Genomic DNA, 21,782 nt, shown 5'->3' with positions numbered 1-21,782 from the left:
ACAATATTACTGGAGTCTTGGGGTGGAAGTGTTTGCAGTCAACAATATATTGCTAGGTAGGAAGAACAGATAAACATTTGCTTATTGAAATTGCTTGTGTTCTTCTGAGGGCACACTGGGTGTTAATTTGTATGCTGCAGAGTTAGTTGCCAAAGGTATCGGCGTCTATTTACAATAAGAATACTCAAACCTTTTTTTGGGGGGGGAGGGGGGAGCAGGGAGAAAAGAGAGACAAGAAAAGGAAGGGATTTCATGACCTTGGAAACAGTATAAAGGATGAGAGCATTTGCAAATACCAGTTTCAGGACAGATCCCCTTGAAAACAAGTGGTCATTGCAATTATAGTTTTTGTGGACTTCTACTTCCTTCCTGTTAAATTCCCAGTTCACCTACATGCCAAAACAAATAATGAATTTTGTCTCCAATTCCTTTCTTCATTATGTTCATTACACTATTATTAAGCAAATAAACCCTCTTTATCCTTTCTTGTTCAGTGTATGCTGGAGCCTACCCTTAGTATTTATCAACACCAGCATTATATTATTATGGAGCCTAGACAAGGGAAAAGTTGAATGTAACAGCCAAATATATTCCAGTTTTGCCATAGCCTGAGATCATTCTTGGTCTGGTTCATCTAACCTTAAGTTCTTAAACAAGGAATTAATCTACTCCTGGAATTTGAGGGAAAGATCTCAGGCAAGCCATGAAACCTCCCTGAAATCAGAAGAAAAAAGTACTGTTGCCTTCCCCAAGACCTGAACTTCATTTCCAAAGTCTAGTTTCAGCTGACGTTGAAGAAGATAGTGAGCTCCATTTGAAAAGTGCTAATGCTGAAGCAAGACAATAACTTTTTCTCCTTCCCCTTACCTGTTACATTTCTCATGGAAACTTCTCAAGAGCAGCATCTGTCTTGCTTCTTTATTCTCTGAGCACTTTGACTGAGGTCCTTGACTTCCATGAGATCATCTGACTGTGCTGTGATCACTGGAGCAGGCTATAACAGTGATCGCAAGCATGTTTTGGCATTGTCTTTAGACATGGAGCACATCCCAAAACAGCAAGGGTATGGAAGCTGGGGGAAAGATATGGGTCCTAAAACACACAAACTCAGTACAGAGCCTTGGGTGCCTCCATATGTCTCGAAAACAGAATCACAAGCACAATTACCTGTGCTGACAACCTGGCATCCACAGATATACACACAATTAAGGCTGTTTTTATATTCTCAAAGTGCTCCAAGCAGTTCTTGAGAACTGTGTATTCTGCAGCATCAAAGGCTTAGGAGACAGTCACACTGCTGTGGGGGTGCTGAGGCAAAAAGCAAAGGCTCACTGTTGGGAAAAAGTTGATTAGCAGGAATAAAATCAAGGTGCTTGCACATCACAGGAATGTAGCAAGCTGCCTAAAATCGCTCTTTCCTTGTCTCTTTCGGCTACAAAGGAAATACTTCTGGATGCTTATCTTGTTTCTCAGTATGGGGTTTACTTTTGATCCAGTTTGTCATCTCTTGCAGGAAAGATCAGTGTGGGATGGTCTGACTACAAGGGGAAGATCTGCTAGGACAGTTTTGAGGCGAGACAGGCTGTTTCTTAGAAGCAGGAATTGCAAAGGCTGTGCAAGAAGTCAGGAGCACCATGGCAGAGAACTGGAAACAGTTTCTTAAAAATCCTTCCTTCGTCTCCAGCCCCATGCGAGACCAATGTATTAGATTTCTCTCTTTGAACACTGAGAATGTTTCATTCGTTTCCCACTGCCTACTGTTCCACAGCTGCCACCGCTTAACAAAAAAATGCAAGGGGGCAAAGTCAAATAGGTCTTGGAGAGCGGATCATTAGTTGCCAGCTGGAAGTTGGTGGATGGGTTGGGGCTTTTTCATAGTTAGCTTGCTTATTGTTGCAAAAATCAAGACGAAAATCACTCCTGAAAAGGAGCTCGGTCAGATTTGAGGTAAATACTTTTCAGTGTACTAAAACCAAAATAATAGCTACTGCCTAGCATTAATCTGCAGCTCTCATCTGCTCTGCCACTGTGTATTAGTAAAATTAATTGTTTTTATCTGACACTGAAGACTGAGCTTCACTCAGAAAGGGTGAGACACATCCCTCCATCTGTTCCCAATCCTTTCAGAACAGGAACAATAGTAACACCCTCAGCCGATGCGTCACCGGTGTTCACGGCACCTCAGCTACTCTGTAGTTGTTCTCGTTCTTTTTTGTAAATTTAACACCTCAGGAAAAGCTGTCTTCTTCCCCGCACTCAGCTTTTTTGGGCTTTGTGCTTAGCTGAGAATTGTCACAGGAGGCTGGTGCCTCCCAATACAGAAATTCTCTGGCCTGCATTTTTCACAGTCCTCTCTTTTCGGATGCCACAGTAGGCTATTTACTCCTGCATCTTACAAATACACTGAGAACCTATGGCTTAATTTTTAGTTCTTCCTGTGTAAGCTAACTTTTTTGATTTGGGATATGCCCTGAAGATTGCAAAAATAGCATTGGTTGACCGCAGCTGTGGTGTTAGCTTCCAGCTGTCACAAATCAATGTGGAATATCATGGAACCATCAGCCTCTGAGCCTTAAAACTCATCCTGCAGAGCACACCTTCAAATTCACTCTCAAGCAGGCCCTGGCTCACTTTCATGGTCCAGGAACCCCAGAGAAAATGTTTTGACTTTGCCGTTGCCTTCTGCAATGACCTGAGGCGATAAAACGCTGAGGAAAACGGTGAATTTCTTTCCAGCTGCAGGGAGTCCCTCAGGTGGGATGGCATGGGGCATGCTGCTCTCCATCTTCCTCTGCTCTCCTCTGGGAGAAGAGAGATGCACTGTTTAAGCTGGACCATTCCTGGTCTGGTAACATCACTCCAGGCAGACATTAAGCTTCGCTGACAAAGCTGTAAAGCACTAAACTGCCTGAGACCAAGTGATGTTTGGGGGAAAGCTGGGAGAGACAGTAGAGGAGACTCCGCTTTCCATGTTCTCTCGCTATGGATGGCTCTTTTGTCCCTTGGCAACATGGCCATGTGTGCCTGAGGAGCCCTTCCCAAAGGGCAGGTCCCCAAAAATGCAGCACAGAGCCAAGTACCCTGCCAGCTGGGCTGGCACTGCCTCCCAATTCCCAGAGCGAGCTGGGCAGGGTCAGCATGCTTGGACTTTCAGTGCATCAGTCCTTTATAGTTATATAGTTAATGTAGTTATGCAGATTTTCTTGTTCATCTCTTCTTACCTCTCTCAGTGTCTTTTATTCCCATCGCAGCTCCCAGTCAAGTTTGCGTTTCTCTCTTCAAACTTCCACCCATGCAGCCACCCCAAACAGATTTTTAATGACAGCTTCAACTACCTTCCTTTCACCGTGGCAGTGCTGACAGAAACCTGCTCTTTCACGCGTTACGTGCAAGCAGATATTAAGCATTAACCCAAAAGACATGGAGCTTCCCTGTAGCCATGGGCTTGCTGTTGAGGAGATGATTGCTGGCGGCATTTTGCTTTTGTGTATTCCATAGAACGGCACGGGAACCCCAACACGAAAGAGCTTTCTGGCTCGTGCAACTGTATGTGAGGACATACTGCACTGATAACCAGGGATCGTTAGCTGGATAACATAATGGCCCGGCAGCTTTTGAGGTTAGCCTTATCTCACTTATCAGAAGTTCATTTTTTATTGATACAGAAGTCAAGATATGAACAATGAGTGCTTGAGAGGGTATTGCTACAGATGAGACAACAGTGAGATCGAGTGAATTTGCCTTCTCTATTTCACGTCATTTCAAGTTAGCACTCAGAGAAAATAGGAACTCGCTGCATTGCTACTGGCAGCCAAATTTAAGTCAAGTTAAACCTCTGTCACTCAAAGATCTACAGAACCGATTGCTTGGAAGCCACTGATCAGATTATAAGTCACAACCTTTGTTGGTGTAAAATAGCCTTGCTCCACTGCAGCTCATGGGCTTTTGACTAATTAGTTCCATAGATTTAGTCACTGGGGTAGCGCACCTAAGGGCCCCTGGACTACTGAAACTCAGGCTAGCACATCTAATACTGTTTTGCATATTACAATTGGGAAAAAAATCCACCCAAACCCTGTGATCAGCAATGTGCTACTTCTGGTGTCAGAAAGTGCCTGTGAGCAAAAGTAGGAGAGACAGTGTGAGGGAAGGGATGTGTTAGATGTGAGTAAAAGTCCCTGATTAGCAGTTTGATTTCTACTCTTTGTCTTCTTGTATTAAAACCATTGCACTAAAAATAGAAGCTGACCCTGTCATTTTCCCCAAGGATTTGGAGAAGTAATGCTGAAAAGAATATACACACTTACTTGAAAATAATTAATACAGTGACCTTTCCAAATGTATCTGTATTGGGAGGGAGAAATTAAATAGAAAGAATGAACAACCTAAGCCAACTACAAAGACTTTTTTTTTTTTTCCTGTTGGACAATGAGATAGGAATAAAAATAATGTACTTAAAGAATGTTCCTCAACTAGACCTGGACCGAGTGTGTGCAACGGTGCTTCTCACGAGTGAGCACTTACTCAGGCACACAGCCCCGCTGCTGCAACGGGACTGCTCACACATTGAATTGTCTTCAGATTTATCTTCATTGTTCGTGCACACAAAGTAAAATAGCTGCCTGGGCCCAAGCTGAGAGCCTCTACGGAGAGGCTGCGGTGGTCTCCGGGAAGATCCTCCACCACCCGCCTCTCACCTAGTGGGTCAAGGAACAAAGAGTCCGTCCTTCTTTAATGTTAATCTGTCTGTGCCTTGTATACGCAGTTTTCTAGTCACCCTTTTTAGTCCTTCTTGATCTTACCTTATGAACTGAGCGGGGAGAAATGTATACGCACTTTGGGAAACAGAGCTATGCATGATAGTCATAAAAAAACCCCCTCAAAACCCTTAACATTTCCCAACTGGCTGTATAACAGTCAATTCACAGTCAATTTTTGTGGGGTATTGTGCAGTTTTCAGTATTTTCAGCAAAAGTTAATGTTTCGTTTTTAAAGCTGCAAGAATATGTGGATAGGTTAACACTGGTTTTTTGGTTTTTTAAGCTGCTCATTTTCCCACTTGGAAAACTAAGATATTTTAGCTGCGTGAAAACACAAAACTACAGATCTGGAAAGATAGTATACAATGCAGGGACAATTATGCCAAGCCTCATTTTATGCATAAATTGGAACAAACCTACTAAGTCCTGAAAATAGACCCTGTTTTAGTTCATGACCTTCTAGAGGTTCATGGGCTTACCATAAGATTTATTATCATAAGTTACAATTTTTCCTTACAATTCACGTAGATGTTGACACTCATGAACTGTTTTTTCATCTCTTCTTTTCACCGGTAGCTGGGCTGACTTTGAGTAAGTAATAGTCAACATAAAGAAGTGATGCTGCATTACCTTCTCAGTCATCTGGAAATGGTGAGATTTTTTTTCCCAAATAGAATCGCACACCCGAGCTTGTAAGTTTGGGTCAAGTCAAAATGATCTCTTAGTGCAGAATACTCTAAGTACAATAGTATGGTACAGTTCAGGAATGTTTTGACGTTTTTTCTCTCCCAACATGCAGCGTTACAACTTTTTAAAATTGGGGGGCAAAGAGAAGAAAGGTCTCAAGGGCACCTTTGCTGCTGTCATAAGGTATTACTGCATTTCACACAGCGAGTTCAGAATTACTGTAGGAATTTCTCTCGCAGCTCACGACAGGTCAATAACCTGGACATTTAACTAGGGTCCTGAGCAGCCCGAGCCAGCCGTCCTGCTGCCCCAGGCTACATCCTTGGTCCAACCTGAGCGTGCTGACATAAGCTCAGCCTTGTCCTGCCTGCTGTGTGGATGCTCTCGGGGGAGCTGGACTGGCTACAACGCCACAGAAGGGTTTAGGACTTGCTTCTTTAGACCCAGGGCAAAAGTAGGAAGCAGGCAGCCAGGCCACCTCTCATGCAAGCAAAATATTAACTGAAGTTGGAAACTAATACACATGAATGAAGATAAGCACATGTGTTTTAGACTATGTAATGACTTGCAACTTATGGCTAGGGAATGCAGTAATGGAAATTATATCCAGTTAAAAGATCTTCCTTTCTGGAAGACACAGAAAGTGAAGGGCAGCAATATCTCTTTATATATGATTTTAAACAGCATCTGATATGTTGATGTCTCTTCTTATATTGCTCTTTTCATAGCACTGGGGCTTCACAGAAGTGGGAAGAAACCTCCACATTAGACAAGGGAAATGAACGGATCAGAACACCCAGGGGGAAATCAATGAGTAGGGTTTGCAGCAAGGACAATGGGATCCTTTTGTAGTCCATATACACCCTGCGAAGGAAAACAGGCTTTTCTGAAAGAAAGAAAAAGAGGAGACTCCAAAGAGAGGGAAGCTGATGTCAAATTTGCAGTGACAAGTAGAGCAGAAAGAGAGAGGGAGGATCCCTCAAGGGTCCATACTGGGACCTACTGTTTGATATCATCTTCATCAAAGCCATAGGGGGATTGAGTGCACCCTCAGGTGTCACCAAACCGAGCGGTGCCATTGACATGCTGAGGGAAGGGATGCCATCCAGAGGGACCTTGACAGGCTTAAGGAGTGGGCCTGTGCAAATATTACGAAGTTCAACAAGGCCAAGTGCAAGGTCCTGCACCCACCTTGGGGCAACCACTAGTATCAATATAGAGTGGGGAATAAATGGATTGAGATTAGCCCTGCCGAGAAGGACCTGGGGGTACTGGTGGATGAAAAGCTGGACATGAGTTGGCAATGTGCACTCGCAGCCCAGAAAGCCAATTGCATCCTGGGCTGCATCACCAGCAGCGTGGCCAGCAGGTCGAGGGAGGGGATTCTGCCCCTCTGCTCCCATCGGGTGAGACCCCCACCTGCAGTTCTGCGTCCAGCTCTGGGGTCCTCAGCACAGGAGAGACATGGACCTGTTGGAGCAGGTCCAGAGGAGGGCCATGAAACGGTCAGAGGGCTGGAACACCTCTCCTATGAGGAAAGCATGAGAGAGTTGGGGTTGTTCAGCCTGGAGAAGAGAAGGCTCCAGGGAAATCTTGCTGTGGCCTTCTCATATATGAAGGGGGCTTTTAAGAAAGACAGATAGAGGCTTTTTACCAGGGCCTGTAGTGACAGGAAACGGGGCAATGGTTTTAAACTGAAAGAAGGTAGATTTATGCTGGATGTAAAGAAGAAATTTTTTACGATGAGGGTGGTGAGACATAGGACCAGGTTGCCCAGCAAAGTTGTGGGTGCCCTGTCATTGGAATTGTTTAATGCCAGGTTGGACGGGGTTTTGAGCAATCTGATCTAGTGAAAGATGTCCCTGCCTATGGCAGGAGGGTTGGACTAGAATGATCTTTAAAGGTCCCTTCCAACCCAACCTATTCCACCATTCTAGGATATAGAAAGTAATCTTGTCATAAAACACACTTATTAGGTCTTTTCTTGTCTCTTCCACAGATTCTGTAAACCTGGATGACTAACCTATTTCTTCAGAGGTTTAAGTGATCAGTATCATTTAGAATAAGTCCCTAGGCATGATGCAGGTAAACATTTTGATCCATTTGGATGAGTCAACTTTCAAAACAAAAATATAGTTGAATCTCAGTTTAAGAGGTCACATCCACCCTAGTCCATTTTCATTGACATATTAGCTTAGAAAACAGGGACCATTGCCTCAACTGTTTCCTGACAACATTGCAGGTGATGCTGGTCAATAGAAAGGGTCATGGTCACACTTAACCTGGCAGAGACAGGGAAATCAGACTTAACTGCAGTGACTGAGTGACAGGAGATTAACATTGCTGCTTGCTTGAGGGCTAGCAGGGACATACCTATAGGAAAAGATTTGACCTCTAAAACCTTTGTCACAATCCAAAAGACAATAAAACAACATACTCTTTAAGGATTCAAAGAATTTGTAGGGTAACACATCTCAACTTTTCTCCAGTACAGGGAAAACAGCTTCAGTCAAATTGTTTGCACTTGCCTATCGTGATCAGCCTATAGTTTGTGCTGGGAGCTTCAGGACATCATTTACAATCAGCTATTTTTCCTGCAATTCCACCTGTAACATTAAACCTGCAGGGTAGACTGAGAGAAAAATGGAAGTTTCCAGTATCCAGAGCTTACTACAGAAGCATGGAATGAGGTATATTGACAGCTAAAAAAAAAGGTGTTACGATTCTTATAATCAAGGCCCCTTGCTATCCTCTTTGCTTTTGAAGTATGTACCAGCAGAAACTCGACCATAGCAGTATTTCTTTGCTGTCTTCACATGTACATCTGTCTTCAAGGGAGAGTCTGGATGGTCAAGAGCTCAGTTAGTGCTAAGAGAAGTGCAAGGAAAAAAAAAAGGATACGTTATTAATGACATTGCTGTTTCTCACTTGCCGTTACTTCAGTGTGATCCAGAAGTTGGGTGAAATCACTTGGCATTTTGATATCTTTTTTTGAAGTGATTTCCAAGTTTCGTGTGGACAGTTAAGGTGCTACAGAGGCGTACAGGATCTACAGGTAGACTGAACTTGTTCTGCTCTTCAAAATAGCATTGCCAAGCCACGCTGAATGGATGTTACGGGATCTTCTGTTACAGCGATGTCAGCTGCAATGCTACGTCAGGAATCAGACTGAATTTTAGCCCATGCCTTGGTCTGGCTAAGGTCAAGCATTAATTTAGCCTCAGAATTCCCCATTTTAATTCTAATGCTTCTGCTTTTCTATAATATGTCCACATTTTACAGGTAGGACTCCAGCTGTGTATTTGCTGCAACTTATGATTTCAAAGCTGAATGCAGGCATAGGTCAGCTGAAGAAAACAGAATATCTAATGCAATGCAACAGATTATATAAACAAAGAATGTAGTTGCTTTACGAGGAAAATCAAATTCAACAGATGAAAAAGATTTGAAGAGTAAGTGTAACCCTGGAGGTAATAGAATCTCTCATTTTCCTATCTTGTTCAATCACTGAAAAATCTCTAGTGATGTGGCAGTGTCTTAATACTAAAATTTTATCCAGAGCAGGATGGGTTTGTACATTTTGTGTCAGTTGGCATTACTTCTCAGGGTTTTACTGTGTCTACCAGGTATATCTTTGCAGTCATGTATCCAGCTAACAATTTAAGCAACAATCATTTCAGATTAGGTAGATGGAGAGAAAAACAAAAATGAGATTTCCTAGTCAGAGAATATTTTTTGGCATTTATGTAACCTCATCTAAACAAATATTGTTAATTGATTTAATCCTCAGTATTCTTGTAAACCAGATAATTATCATCATCCTAGTTTTACAGCAGGAGAAATTTGAGGATCAAAGGTTAGATTACTGCTCAAAATCTCATGAACTTGCATGGCAAGTCTAACTCAAATCTGTAGAACTTTATTTTATGATTAAATCATTATGTCCTTCTTCCTTCAGGGCAAAAAAGCTGCTGTACTTAAGGAAATAATGGTTGCCGCAGTATGGAAAATACAACATAAAACTATATTGGGCCTGTAATTCATTAGAATAAATCCCTTTTTCATTATAAACTGCATCATTTAATGCAATTCAGAAATCTGAGTGTCCAAATGAAAACAAATTTGAGGTTCCTTGTTTTTTGAAGTAGAAGCTGTTGAAGACCTTTGTTATCTGATGTTTAGTAAAGTAACTGCTTTCAAACTAAATGTATTCGTAGGCAGTTTGTAAAACTTTATTCCTGGTTTACTCAAAGCGCCCTTCTTTGGTTGTTGTCTTCTCTTCATACTGGGACACTGCAAACAGATCACCTTCTGTCTCCATATTGCTAGGCTGAACTTGTTTTGTTCTTTTCATTTCCTCCAGTGACCTAGGCTTTTCATCTTCGCTGATCTCTTCTCCCTGGTATTCAGTGATAGGACATGTGGGAACGGTTCAAAGCTGCGTGAGGGGAGGATCAGACTGGACATTAGGAAACATTTCTTTACCGAGAGGGTGGGCAAATCCTGGAACAGGCTTCCTCGAGAGGAGGTCGATGCCCCGAGCCTGTCAGTGTTGAAGAGGCGTTTGGATAATGTCCTTAATAACATGCTTTAATATTTTGGTCAGCCCTGAAGTGGTCAGGCAGTTGGACTGGGTGATCGTTGTTAAGTCCCTTCCAACTGGAACTATTCAATTCTATCCTATCCTACTGATGTCAAATCTAAACACAATTACAAACATCTTTATACTACTGTTTGCTATACATTACCTCATGCTCAAAAGCACTCAGTGCTCTGGATACCATGTAAATGCCTGTGACCAAGATTATGCCCAGTTGCCATCACTAATGTGTAGTCATAGCAAAAGCAGCCCTGCAAAGGTCCTATCTTTCCTTAGTTGAATTCCCTTGCTTTGTAGGCAATGGGCCACTCTTGTGGCATGGGCATGCGGTGGCAAAAGCAACACTTCGGTGAATGACACATTGGCTGCGTAGTGCTTTCCTCTTCTATTTTTCCCTTGTAATAACTCTTTTAGCTTTCTGAAATTATGAAAAATTCAACTAGAAAACAATTATTCAAATTATACTCCTTTTGGCAGTCATGTTTGGGACTGTGTATTTCATCTGGGAAACAACTTCTTAGGAGTTCACTGGCTGTTAGTAGAGGACCAAAATTTCAATGCTTTCGAAGTTATTTCTTGTTTCTGTCTTGTCTGCAGTGTTTAACTCTCTTGATTATTGTTACCTTCAGAATCTGAACTGAAAACAAGAACATCAGCTTTACAGTGACTTCTTAAATCCCTTTATCTAAATTAGGACAAGATTTTCAGAAATGGGTATACAGAAATATACAGGGGTCCATTATATAGGGTACAACTAGTATATACCAAGTACTTTATGAATAACCCTGCCTCAGATGTAAGTATTTTCCCTAAAGGGATAAAATATCACTCAAGACCTCACAACTCACCCAGGGCTTTCTAAGACTCCTGTGTATGCTGGCTTTTGGCCAATAGGAATACACTACAAGTAGGACTCAAAGGCTAACCAAAACCATATATAACTTGTCTTCCTTTTCACCTTCACTGCCTTCTCTCTCAGTGATGACCAATGTAAAAACCAAGGGATTTCTGTGTGACTTATAAAACAAAACCCAGGCAATTTTGTAACTTGTTGGGCAATTTCCCATTAAAGCATTTTCTCAGTGCTAAATGTGGTTTCTGCAAAATTAGAAGCTGTTAGTTTTGCCAATTTTATTTTCAGCAGGGAAAAACAAATAAGGACAAAACGTCCCATTTCAGGCTAGATCTCCATGCCTAAGCCTCTACATTCCTGTAAAATGTGTATCTTCCATGAAAAACACTGTCCTTCACCCAGGCAGATCAAGCTCCCTTACCAGACTGCACCCCCCGTGGACCAGCGCAGGAACAGTGGTGGCTCAGCTAGGGGAGGACATGCAGTGAAATGTAGCCCAGCCCAGAGATGTAGTTTATAGGGGAACAGGCAGAATGAAGCTGAACTGTAATTCCCTGAAGGCATCTATCTGTAATTGGATATTTTGGCAGTCCAAGGTTTTGTCTGGCACTTTTTGATAATTTGTTTTGGTTTTGTCCAAGAGAAGAAATTGTAGAAGAATTAAAAATTCCATCACAACAGAAATTCTGATTTCTCAACCCAATCGGGTCTGTTGTTGCATTACTTACACAGCTAACCAAACAACCGCTACCAAAACAGTCACAGATCAAACCACCCTTGGTAATTCCTAATTCTGTCTTGGGTGAAATCAATACCTAATTGGCTGCAAACCAAGATAAAGATAAAAAAACGGGAAAGACTTGGTTCCCATCCCTTATACCCACCACTTACCACGCTGCAGCTCTCATCACCTGAAAAACAGTGTGAGCTCTGTAATAAGAGCCCTCAGCCAGTAGCAGGATGCTTATCTGGTAATTAAAAAGTTCTTCCAGCATTCCAATATTAGAGCACCGCCAGTATGTCATTCATAGCAATTGATAGAAAGATCATTTTGGATAACAGGAGCTGTGGCAACAGGGCAGGTGGTATGGGAAGCAAAGGCTCCTAAGAACTTGTGTTATAGCCAGAGGCAGAATGAAAGATAGTGCCAAGGAAGACTCAGTAGATGAAATGCCCACGAGCTGCTGAAGTTTTTGTGTGTGTGAGTGTTAGCAGAATAGAAGACAGTGACCCACCCTCAAGCAAAAAGACCCCGAATAATTCACAAGGGAAGATAGCCAGTGGTATAGTACTACAAAAATAACCTCAGGACAATAAGGCTTTGGATTTCCTTGTGCAGTGTTTCCTTGGTCTCAGCCTAAGTGAAACTCTGTAAGGAACATCTGGAAGAACTGTTTTCCCTAAACATGCATTACACATATAGCCAAGGATAGGCAGCTCACAACCAACAGCAAAAAAGAACACAGTAAGATCACATTTCTACAAGTATTTATTAATGTACTTCGGCCATAGCAGAATTGGGGCAGGAATATATCAGCATAAACTCATCGCAGTCACCTGGAGTCTTTCTTTTAATCCCTGTGGGCTGATCCAGAGTCCACAGGTAAAGAACTGAAAATACAAGAAGAAACTGGGTAGGCAGAACAGCATATTGACTATGACTAAATAAACGCATTTTTCAAGTGTCAAAATACTTCTCATTGTTATGCTTTGAGCTTTCAGCAAAATGAGAGTTATTTCAAAATGATCTGGAATCACTCATCCCATATTACAGTAGTAAGAGACCCTTCATTTCTCCTCATGAGGTAGAATGTTACTGTAGGGACTAGTAAATTTGCTGCTGCCTCTGTCAGTCAGGGTCCATCAATCACTGCAAAGCCCTAAACAATTCTGACTTAATGAAATGGGAGTAGGAAATAAAGGCAGGATCCATTTTGTTGCTGTTCACTGAAGTTCTTTGCCTGGTTTTTGTTCCTCACATCGCTTTAGGAAACTCTTCTTAAGTTTCTTTTAGGTAGGAGGAATTAACTTCACATATGCTGCCCCTTTTGTATACTGTATGGGTTTTAGTAGCTCTATGTAAGGCCAGGGAAGAGCATGTGCCAGTTAAATATGACAATTGGTCTTTTTTTCCCTGCAGTGATAAATCCCATTGAAAGCAACAGTGGTGTCTTAATCCAATGTGCATTGAAGACATAGTAGAAGTCAATATTGTGCTTTCATATGCACAACCAATCCCTTTGAAGTTCAGCAGCCATGCTGGTTACATGGTAGTATGGGTAAAGAAAAGTTTGTCTCCATTTTCTCTAACAAAATAACTCTCTCCAGTTTATGAACCCTCCAGCTTTGATCTCTCATTTTGTTCACTTTATACGAGAGAGCGTATTTCATGAGGACTTATCTAAAAAGAGTACTTTTAAATGATCAAGGATTATCTATATCCATGAAAATAAGGTAATATTTCTCAGACATTGGTATATGCTCTTTTGTTTTTGCCTTCCCTGCTCTTCTACTATGGAACAACTTCATTAGTATTATTTTGGTAACAGCTTATTGATTTGTTTTCTTCTCATCTCTACTGTTCTTGGGATGCTCCAGCTGCTCATTAAAATGCCTAATGGCCTGATAGCTACATTCAGCCCTATGCATTTGTAAAATCTAAATTAGGTCCATCACATAGCATATAATTTCATTTGTATAGAAGAAAACAAGTACTGAAAGTAACTGAAAAATAACCCAACACCTCCAGAGAGGAATTGCTAGGGAAGAAAAATAACATTGCTTGACCCAGTAGGAAGCTTCAGCAAATCCTCCTGTCCTCTTTTCTGAGAAAGCAGGCTCAGAAACGGGCCCAGAGCGGAATTTTCCCAAGCTTTCCTTCCCGGTCGTCTGCCCACACATCTGTCCTCCTTGTGCTCAGGATATAGCACCTTTGTGAGCCTCCCGGCTCTGCCTCATGGGCAGCAAAGCTGGGCCTAGGGGTAGACCCCAGGCACTTTCAGCTTGCACAAGAGACACATCTCATGTTTCTTGCCTTAACTTGCCAAAAGTTCTTCCTGCTGTCCCTGTCTTAATCCAAAGGGTAGATACTTTGGATCAGGAATGCCACCTAGCCTACAAAACATCAGACAACTCACAAGTCACGAACTCTAGCTTCTTGAAGCATGCTCATGTTACGCTTCCTTCGTCTACTGTAAGAACGACTAAACTATGCTTAAAAGACAAAAAAAGTTTTCTAGGTTTATAAAGAACAGCCTAGAAACCCCCAAACCTCTTCCAGTCCCCCCCACTGAAGACCTCACCTGCCCAGGAGACATACCTGCTGTACATGGTAGCAACAGCACAGGACATAGCCAGTCCCCCACGTGCATCAACACTCCAGGACTAAAGACGGGGGGAAAAAACCAACCCACTGTTTAGAAGGTGGGCCAGCAAAATATTTTAATCAGGAAGCTCAGTTGCTGTCAGATGACTGGGAGTGAGGCAATTAACAGCAGCTGACACAGCCTGGAGTCAGCACTGGTAGCAATTTTCCCCTCTGGCTGCTTCCATAAAATCAAGGCAGCTGCGATGTCTATCGCCTGCCCTCCTGAACCCCTCGGGGTCTCTGGAGTCCTCTCACAAGCATGTAAGGAGTTGTTGCTACAGTCATTATCCCTTACCTGTCAGCATCCTCTAACCAAGAGGGTATTTGATTTGTATTTGTCTACTTGCAGAAACAGGTCACCAGAGGAAATGGGTTTTCTTATTTCAGTTATCATACAGATGACTATGAGCACATGGAGGAGGTTGTTCAGAGTGTAGCGATGTAACCCCATTAGTCTTTTCTCAGTTTAATTTGTGGGATTCATGTGTTTACAAAGAAGCTGAGCCTCAGCAGAAGGCAATTACCGTTCTTTACCTTAGTTCTTCATTTTAAGATCACTTCCCAGCACACTAAACCTGACAGCAGCAAGATGAGCACCAACAGATGAGCTGGGTTCCTCCTCAAATGCGCAGAAAAAAAATAAGAAAACAAACAGCCAAAACTATGAAGTGACTATTAGCAACAAGCAGCAGTTCTGCCTTTCCAGCTGGTATTGTACATCTTTCTAGCTGTTTCTTTCTCCTTCCTTGCTGTGCTTCATCATTCCTTGTCTCTCCCCCATTCCTTCCCCTGGACTCCTTTCTTTTATGATTTTTAAGAATCCAGCAATCACACCACCAATGGCTCTCCCTGTGATTTTTCACAACCTACTTGTGCTGCCAGTTTTCTGGTGACTACTCTGCCTCCAGTAAAAAAAACAACACACTATATTACTGCATAACAGCTAGTTCCCTGTCATTTTAATAAATTCAGTTAGCATTTCCATCAAATTTAATAAGCATTTACTTGTATATTGGCATATTTTTAGGAAAAAGTAATAACAGGGCGGGCACTTCTAACTTGCCTTGGATATCAAGCATGAACCTCAGGGGTCAGGCTGTACTTAACTTCCACAGAAGTGCAGTAATTTCTTTGAAGTGCTGTATCTGGAGTAACTTACACTGCAAGAAAGTAGAATCTAAATATTAAAAATAAGGAAAGATACATGTGTGGAATGGACATGGGTAGGTTTTGGGGTGCAGCAGATAAATCCATGCTATTCTGATGAAGCAATCAAATTATGCAAACCACAAGTGTTAGTGAGTGTTCACACTGACTGATGAGGTAGTCGCACAGTAAGTCACTACTTAATCACTGCTGCAGGTGCAGTTTCCTACAGAAGAAGGTGGCCGGTGTGCTTACAACAGAAGACTGGCTCCCTCCTTGCTTGTCTAACTGTTCTTATCCTAGAATGGTTTGGGTCAGAAGGGACCTTTAAGGGTCATCTAGTCTGACCCCCCTGCAATGAGCAGGGATGTCTTCAACTTGATCAGGTTGCTCAGAGCCCCGTCCAACCTGACCTTGAATGTTTCCAGGGATGGGGCATCTACCACCTCTTGGGGCAACCTGGGCCAGGGTTTCACCGCCCTCATTGTAAAAAATCTCTTCCTTATATCTAGTCTAAATCTACCCTTTTTGAGTTTAAAACCATTATCCCTTGTCCTGTCACAACAGGCCCTATTAAAAAGTCTGTCCCTGTCTTTCTCATAAGCCCCCTTTAAGTACTGAAAGGCTGCAATCAGGTCTCCCTAGAGCCTTCTCTTCTCCGGGCTGAACAGCCCCAACTCTCTCAGCCTTTCCTCACCACAGAGGTGCTCCAGCTCTCTGATCATTTTTGTGGCCCTCCTCTGGACCCGCTCCAACAGGTCCATGTCTCTCCAGTGTTGAGGACCCCAGAGCTGGATGCAGAACTGCAGGTGGGGTCTCACCAGAGCAGAGCAGAGGGGCAGAATCACTTCACCAGGTTCATACTACAGTCAAGAGAGCAAGTTGGAGCAATCATCCTGAGCCACGTCTTTCAGCCAGATCACAACAGGCGAGCTAATAATGCAGATAAACAGACCAAAATGCCTGTACCAAGTTCGACCTGTCAGAGAACTATGCCCCCCAGAGCTGCTCAGGTGAAACACAGCTGACTTCTATAAATAAAAAGATAAAAGATACCTCCTTCAAAGGCATGTTGTTCAGAAAAGGGCAGTCCAGTTTGGGGAAGAAACCTGAAAATGAGTTGCCTCCAAGGTTCCCCAAGATACTATCAGAAAGGTAATGTCATACCTCCTAGAGCTGTCACTGCTAAGAAATAGGGAGTACAGCAAAATGTTCTCTGTACCCCACACAATACAGTTCATGGGTTTCAACCTCCTACCAAAATACTGGTTTGTATGCAGTGAGACAAGAATGTCCTTTCTCATCTTGTAGAAAACAAAGTTGACTGAGCATTTTATCAGATGGAATACAGTGATCATGTTTTGTTTTTGTTGTTCCATTTTTAAATGGAAAAACACCACAGTAAAAGCAAAGCTGATGGATTTCAAACGCATCAATTAGTTGGTTTGTTCATGCATCCCAGCATTCAGTTTAGCCCATAGTGTAGCTCATTGTTCAGAGTTTTCTGAGAGGTGTTACTTGCATATCGTGACATATAGTAATTAGCCCCTCAACAATGCCCGCCAGGAGGTGGCATGCATGATTACTGCCTGCCAGGAGTTTACGCAATGGCAATCCAACTTTTATCGTTCCACTACTGTGTAACTAGCTTTATAGTCGGCATGGACTCACAGTGACTGCCACCTCTGCTGGCCCAACTCCAGCCACTGCGTAGTTCAAAGACTACCAGAAGCAGCAGAATGCCTGACATTTCATGGATGTGAGCAGACTTGTAGTGGTTAAATTATATGGTATTTCATCACAGACTGAATGGCAAGTTATGTTTTCCTTTTGGTAAGTAAGCTGGTTTTGACTTTAATTAATAATTGATAAAAAAGTCTGTTCTTATTCTTTAAAACATGATGCTGGATTCCTTGAATGGGTGGCACAGCCATTTAGCTGAAGTTTACCAGCATTCCGAGTACAGCATCAAGTCATCAGAGAGTGACCTCCTTAGGGGGCTTGACTATCCCAAGAAATTTACTGCCAAACGTAGAGCGGTATGGTACATTCTCCCAGGGGAATCCTAGAGCACCTGCTTGGGTAGACATGTTCATTTTAGAATAAAACTGGCTTTACAATATTTGCCTCTTTTCTGTAGTTTACTGTGAAAGCCACTTGTCAGCCTATCTGTCCGTTTCCATTTGAGATTTCATTGCAATTGTGGGCAGAACCGACAGGCATCTTCCCTGTTTTGTTCCATCTGCAGTTCAGTGTCATTCACTCAAGGCAATATGAAAAGACCAGCACTCCTAAACAAATGAAAACAAATGTTTTATTTACAGGAAAAAATCTGTACACTGTGCATACATAAAAATATACAAAATCATAATAGAAAATATAAAAAGTGTTAAAATGTATACAAACACTGCTTAAAAATGTGACTCCTGTAAAATCTTAAGCTTTGTTATTAGAGTACACATTCATTTAAAAAAATCATCATACAAAATAATTCTCAAAGCTATTAAAAAAGTACACAGTCTATATTTGAATAGTTCAATGACTACATATTTAAGACTGATGAGATGATATGAATAAATGTAAGGCTTTTACACACAACTCTTATTTCAAGAACAAAACTCTGAATCTGATCACTAAGCCAGAAAAAAGGAATTTGCAGTGCCAAAATTCATTCAAAGATGCAAGTATGCCCAGACGTGGGCTACTTCAAATTTCAAACAGTTAAATCAGGTATCCTCCTTGTGTGTGAGAGGACAGCTCCCAGGAAAGATTCAGATGCTTTCTAATAACAGTCTTCTGAATTACCTACTTCAAAAAACAATTTCATTTATTCAATATGCATCAACTTCAGAAAGCATGAAGGGAAAAGTAGTAGCCATTTAATTTTGCTGTCAATGCATTTAATATTCCTTTCCTGATACATCTGTGTCACTGTCCAAATGGCATTTTCCATCCTTAAAAACTGAAGAAAAAGGAAAAGAAAAAACCCCACTATGGATTGGATTGGTCTATGTGTGTTTTGAACTCCTGTTTAATTCAAGCCATCTCTAAAATGACTGTGTTCGGTCTGTGCAACCATTGAGTGTAGACACTTGTCTTCACTTAAGAAAAAAAACTGTCTCGGTCTTCCCAACTTTGGCAAAAGATCTACAGCAACAAGTTCAGAATTTGGATGTTTTCACCAAAGAAAGTGTACTGACCAAAAACATGCAATAATTTAGCTAAATTTGTACAGAGAGAGTGTAGATTAGAGTGTGTAAATCACCCCCCTCTCTCTCCAAAGGTATATATTTCTTACATCATGGTAATTTCACTGAGTACCAGAGTTTCAACAGCATAAAGCTGCACAGCAAGGTAAAAAAAAATGTAGTAGTTTAATCCAAGAAATGACTGACTGAGCTGTGAGTTTATGCTCAGGTAACCTTTAGAACGACAAAGGAATGGAACAATTAATATTTTTTCCTAGCAAGAAGATTTTGGCTCAAAATGAAGCAAGATCTTTCATATCTTTTTCTTGAACAAACAGCAGAATACCTCGATTTAACCATCCAAAGGCTGAATGCATAAAATGATAGAGCACCACAAGTCAGAAAAGCTACAGAATTCACAGTGGAAAAAAGAGCATAATGAAATTCAGCATAAACTCAGCACGTTTCCTTAAGCTGCTGCTGTGTTTCTGGTTTGTTTCAGCTAAGTGCAACTGTTTTCCACAGCACCAGGGCACAGAAGTGAGGCTCGATAGCTTGTGAAGGCAACTTACTCCTACTTGTCAGGAAAACTCCGTAAATTTAAAACCTGCATTAGTGCAACGAGTGTGAAGAGAGCTTAGGGGTCCACTGGCAGAGGCATTTGCATAACTGATGATGCGTCTCAAAAGCTGGGTTTGGGCAAACCTCTCTTGCCTACAGTGCCATTTCAATCTGTTAGCGTATGACAGCCACATGGGAGAGCTACAAAGCCATGCCTGTATCTTTTTCCCAAAAAGCCCCATGATCTGGCTGGGAAAATGCATTTCCTTTCACGTTGTCTCCATTTAATATAGGTATCTAAAACCAGCACTCTCACACATTGTTATTATTATTAAAAGATACTTGGTTCGGTGTTACTACACGGTCACTGTTTTAAGTTTACTGAATATGATTCTTTGTAAAGATCTCTCTGCCCTCAGGAGGGATGAGGAAATGCCCATAAATGCAAAAATACTCGGTGGGCTCTTATAAAAGCCAGCAATGCCAATGCCACGGAGTGTAAGCAGTGGTGAGGGGAGCACCTCTGCAGGTCCTTTATGTTCCCCCTTTATTTCTGCCCCTTCCCCTGTTGCAGCAAATGGAGGTGAACCCTCAGGTAGCGGATCAGGCACACTTGCCCTTGTGCCAAAAAACCAAAGGAGGACAAGACAAGGCAGGGGAGTAAAATCTCTTTAAGCAGCCACAAGGTGTTTGAGCAGGCAGACCAGTGAAATAATATCACAGTGGAAACCAGTGTTGGGAAGCCACGCCAGGGATGCTTCTTTTTTCAAGAGGGGCATCACAAGTCGGTCTTCCTTCTCTGTGAGCAAGCAAGCATTTGCAGCACAGCTCTGTGGCATCTTCTGAGGTGATGGTGCTACAGCACCCACATTTGCACTTGTGGAAGGAGCACTGACTGCCATATAAATCAGGATACAGTAAAGAAAAAATTTCTGCTGGGAGGGCTTGAATGCGCACAGTCCAGTAAATTAAAAATATACAGTTCATTTTCTAATGTCTCAGACCTGGTTCTGCATTATTATTTAAATCATGTATTAAGTAGGTATTGTTACATGAAACTTCAATCATTTGCCTTGTTCTGTACAACAGATATGTTGATTATTCTGACAAATTAGTGAGGGAATAATACAACATAATCCTGCTGTGGGTAGTTGAGTAACGCAGTTAGTATTTTTCTTCTTTGTGAAAATCAAAGTTAAAGGTTAGTGGTTGCAAAGTTAAAGGTCAAAGTGATATGCTTTTTCTTCTTTTCAGAACTTGAGGATTTCCAGCTTATGGAAAAGTAGCATATTCACTAGTCCTAGAAAGCTAATCAACTCTCTTCCTTTACAAACATGGGGTAGCTAACCCAGAGTACAGGAAAGAGACATGTTTGATTGCACTGTTCAAATTTCCCATGTTTTGCAAACAGGATACCAAACATATGGAAAAATAGATTAGTTCTATGTAGGTTATCTATTCTCCACAAGATTAAATAACAGTTATTAAAAGTTGCCACCATATATAACATTAAAAAGAAATCAGTATGTAATATATCCAGTCTAAGGCTAGTATGAGTAAAACCTATTCATTTTGACATGTACCAAAATGATTTATGGACATAACTATCCACACAATACAGAAGTACAGTTTTTAGATCATCTGGACATACCTTCTGTCAACAACAGGCATCTTAAGAGGATCATAAAGCCCAAATTAAGAGACTACATGGGAAAAGAAGGCTAAGTCCTACGTAAGATACATATTCTTCACTTTTGAGGAAGGAAAATCATCAGATCAAAAGAGCAGAGTGCGAAAAAAATGATTCTGTGATTATACTTACATTACTATTGAAGAGGAAATAGTCATTAATATTGTGTGCACTCTTCAATTGCCTTTCTGTTGCTTAAGACAAAACACAAAAAATACTTTCCACCAGTCACTCAGCTATTCTTTTCAGTGTCTCTTTGAGCTGTCTGCCTTTTTACTGAATGGACATCCAGTAGGATATAGCTGTGCTTTTGTGTACATACGTTCCTGCTGAACTTACCCTAAGAGAAAGGGTACAGCTGTGTGAAAAAAACCCCAAAACATTAACCTCCTGCCACTCAAAAAATCTGAAACTCAAGTCTTGCCGTGAAAAATGCTGCTTTAAATATATTAGCAACCAGGCAGACTTTTAGAAGTGCCTTAGAGAATATTCTCATTGTGTGTTATGAAGGAAAATACCAAATTATGTCCATGTGCAATCCGTAGTCACTTCTTCTGCAGGCATTACAGCTTCTCTGGGGTATAGTCTTTCAAACGTTAAATAAAAAATGCTGATATCCTCTACTTTTGTCAGAAAACTCCCTATACTTTCTTAACAAACAGCAGTAACTTGTGAACAAGTGAGTTTGATTTGGATCCCAACAAAATACCTAAGAAATGATGTCTAATCCTGAATCCTATCTTTGCTGCAGAAAGGTGACCTCCCTCTACGCTTGTTTTCAGTGTGATGTGTGAGTGCTGCACAGCCCCCCCGGCTTTCCCTGGATCTTCTTCATCTGTGCAGACCAGGGGAAGGCATCATTTCCATCTCACTTACTTACACCCTCTTGATAGGCTTCCCAGGGACAGTTTTGTCCTGAATGGGTTACTA

The sequence above is a fragment of the Haliaeetus leucocephalus genome, unplaced genomic scaffold (genome assembly GCF_000737465.1).
Source record: "Haliaeetus leucocephalus isolate CR32 unplaced genomic scaffold, Haliaeetus_leucocephalus-4.0 Scaffold495, whole genome shotgun sequence".
NCBI classification, from domain to species: Eukaryota; Metazoa; Chordata; class Aves; order Accipitriformes; family Accipitridae; genus Haliaeetus; species Haliaeetus leucocephalus.
The sequence above is the reverse complement of the archived record's forward strand: the minus strand, read 5'-3'. Positions refer to the sequence as shown.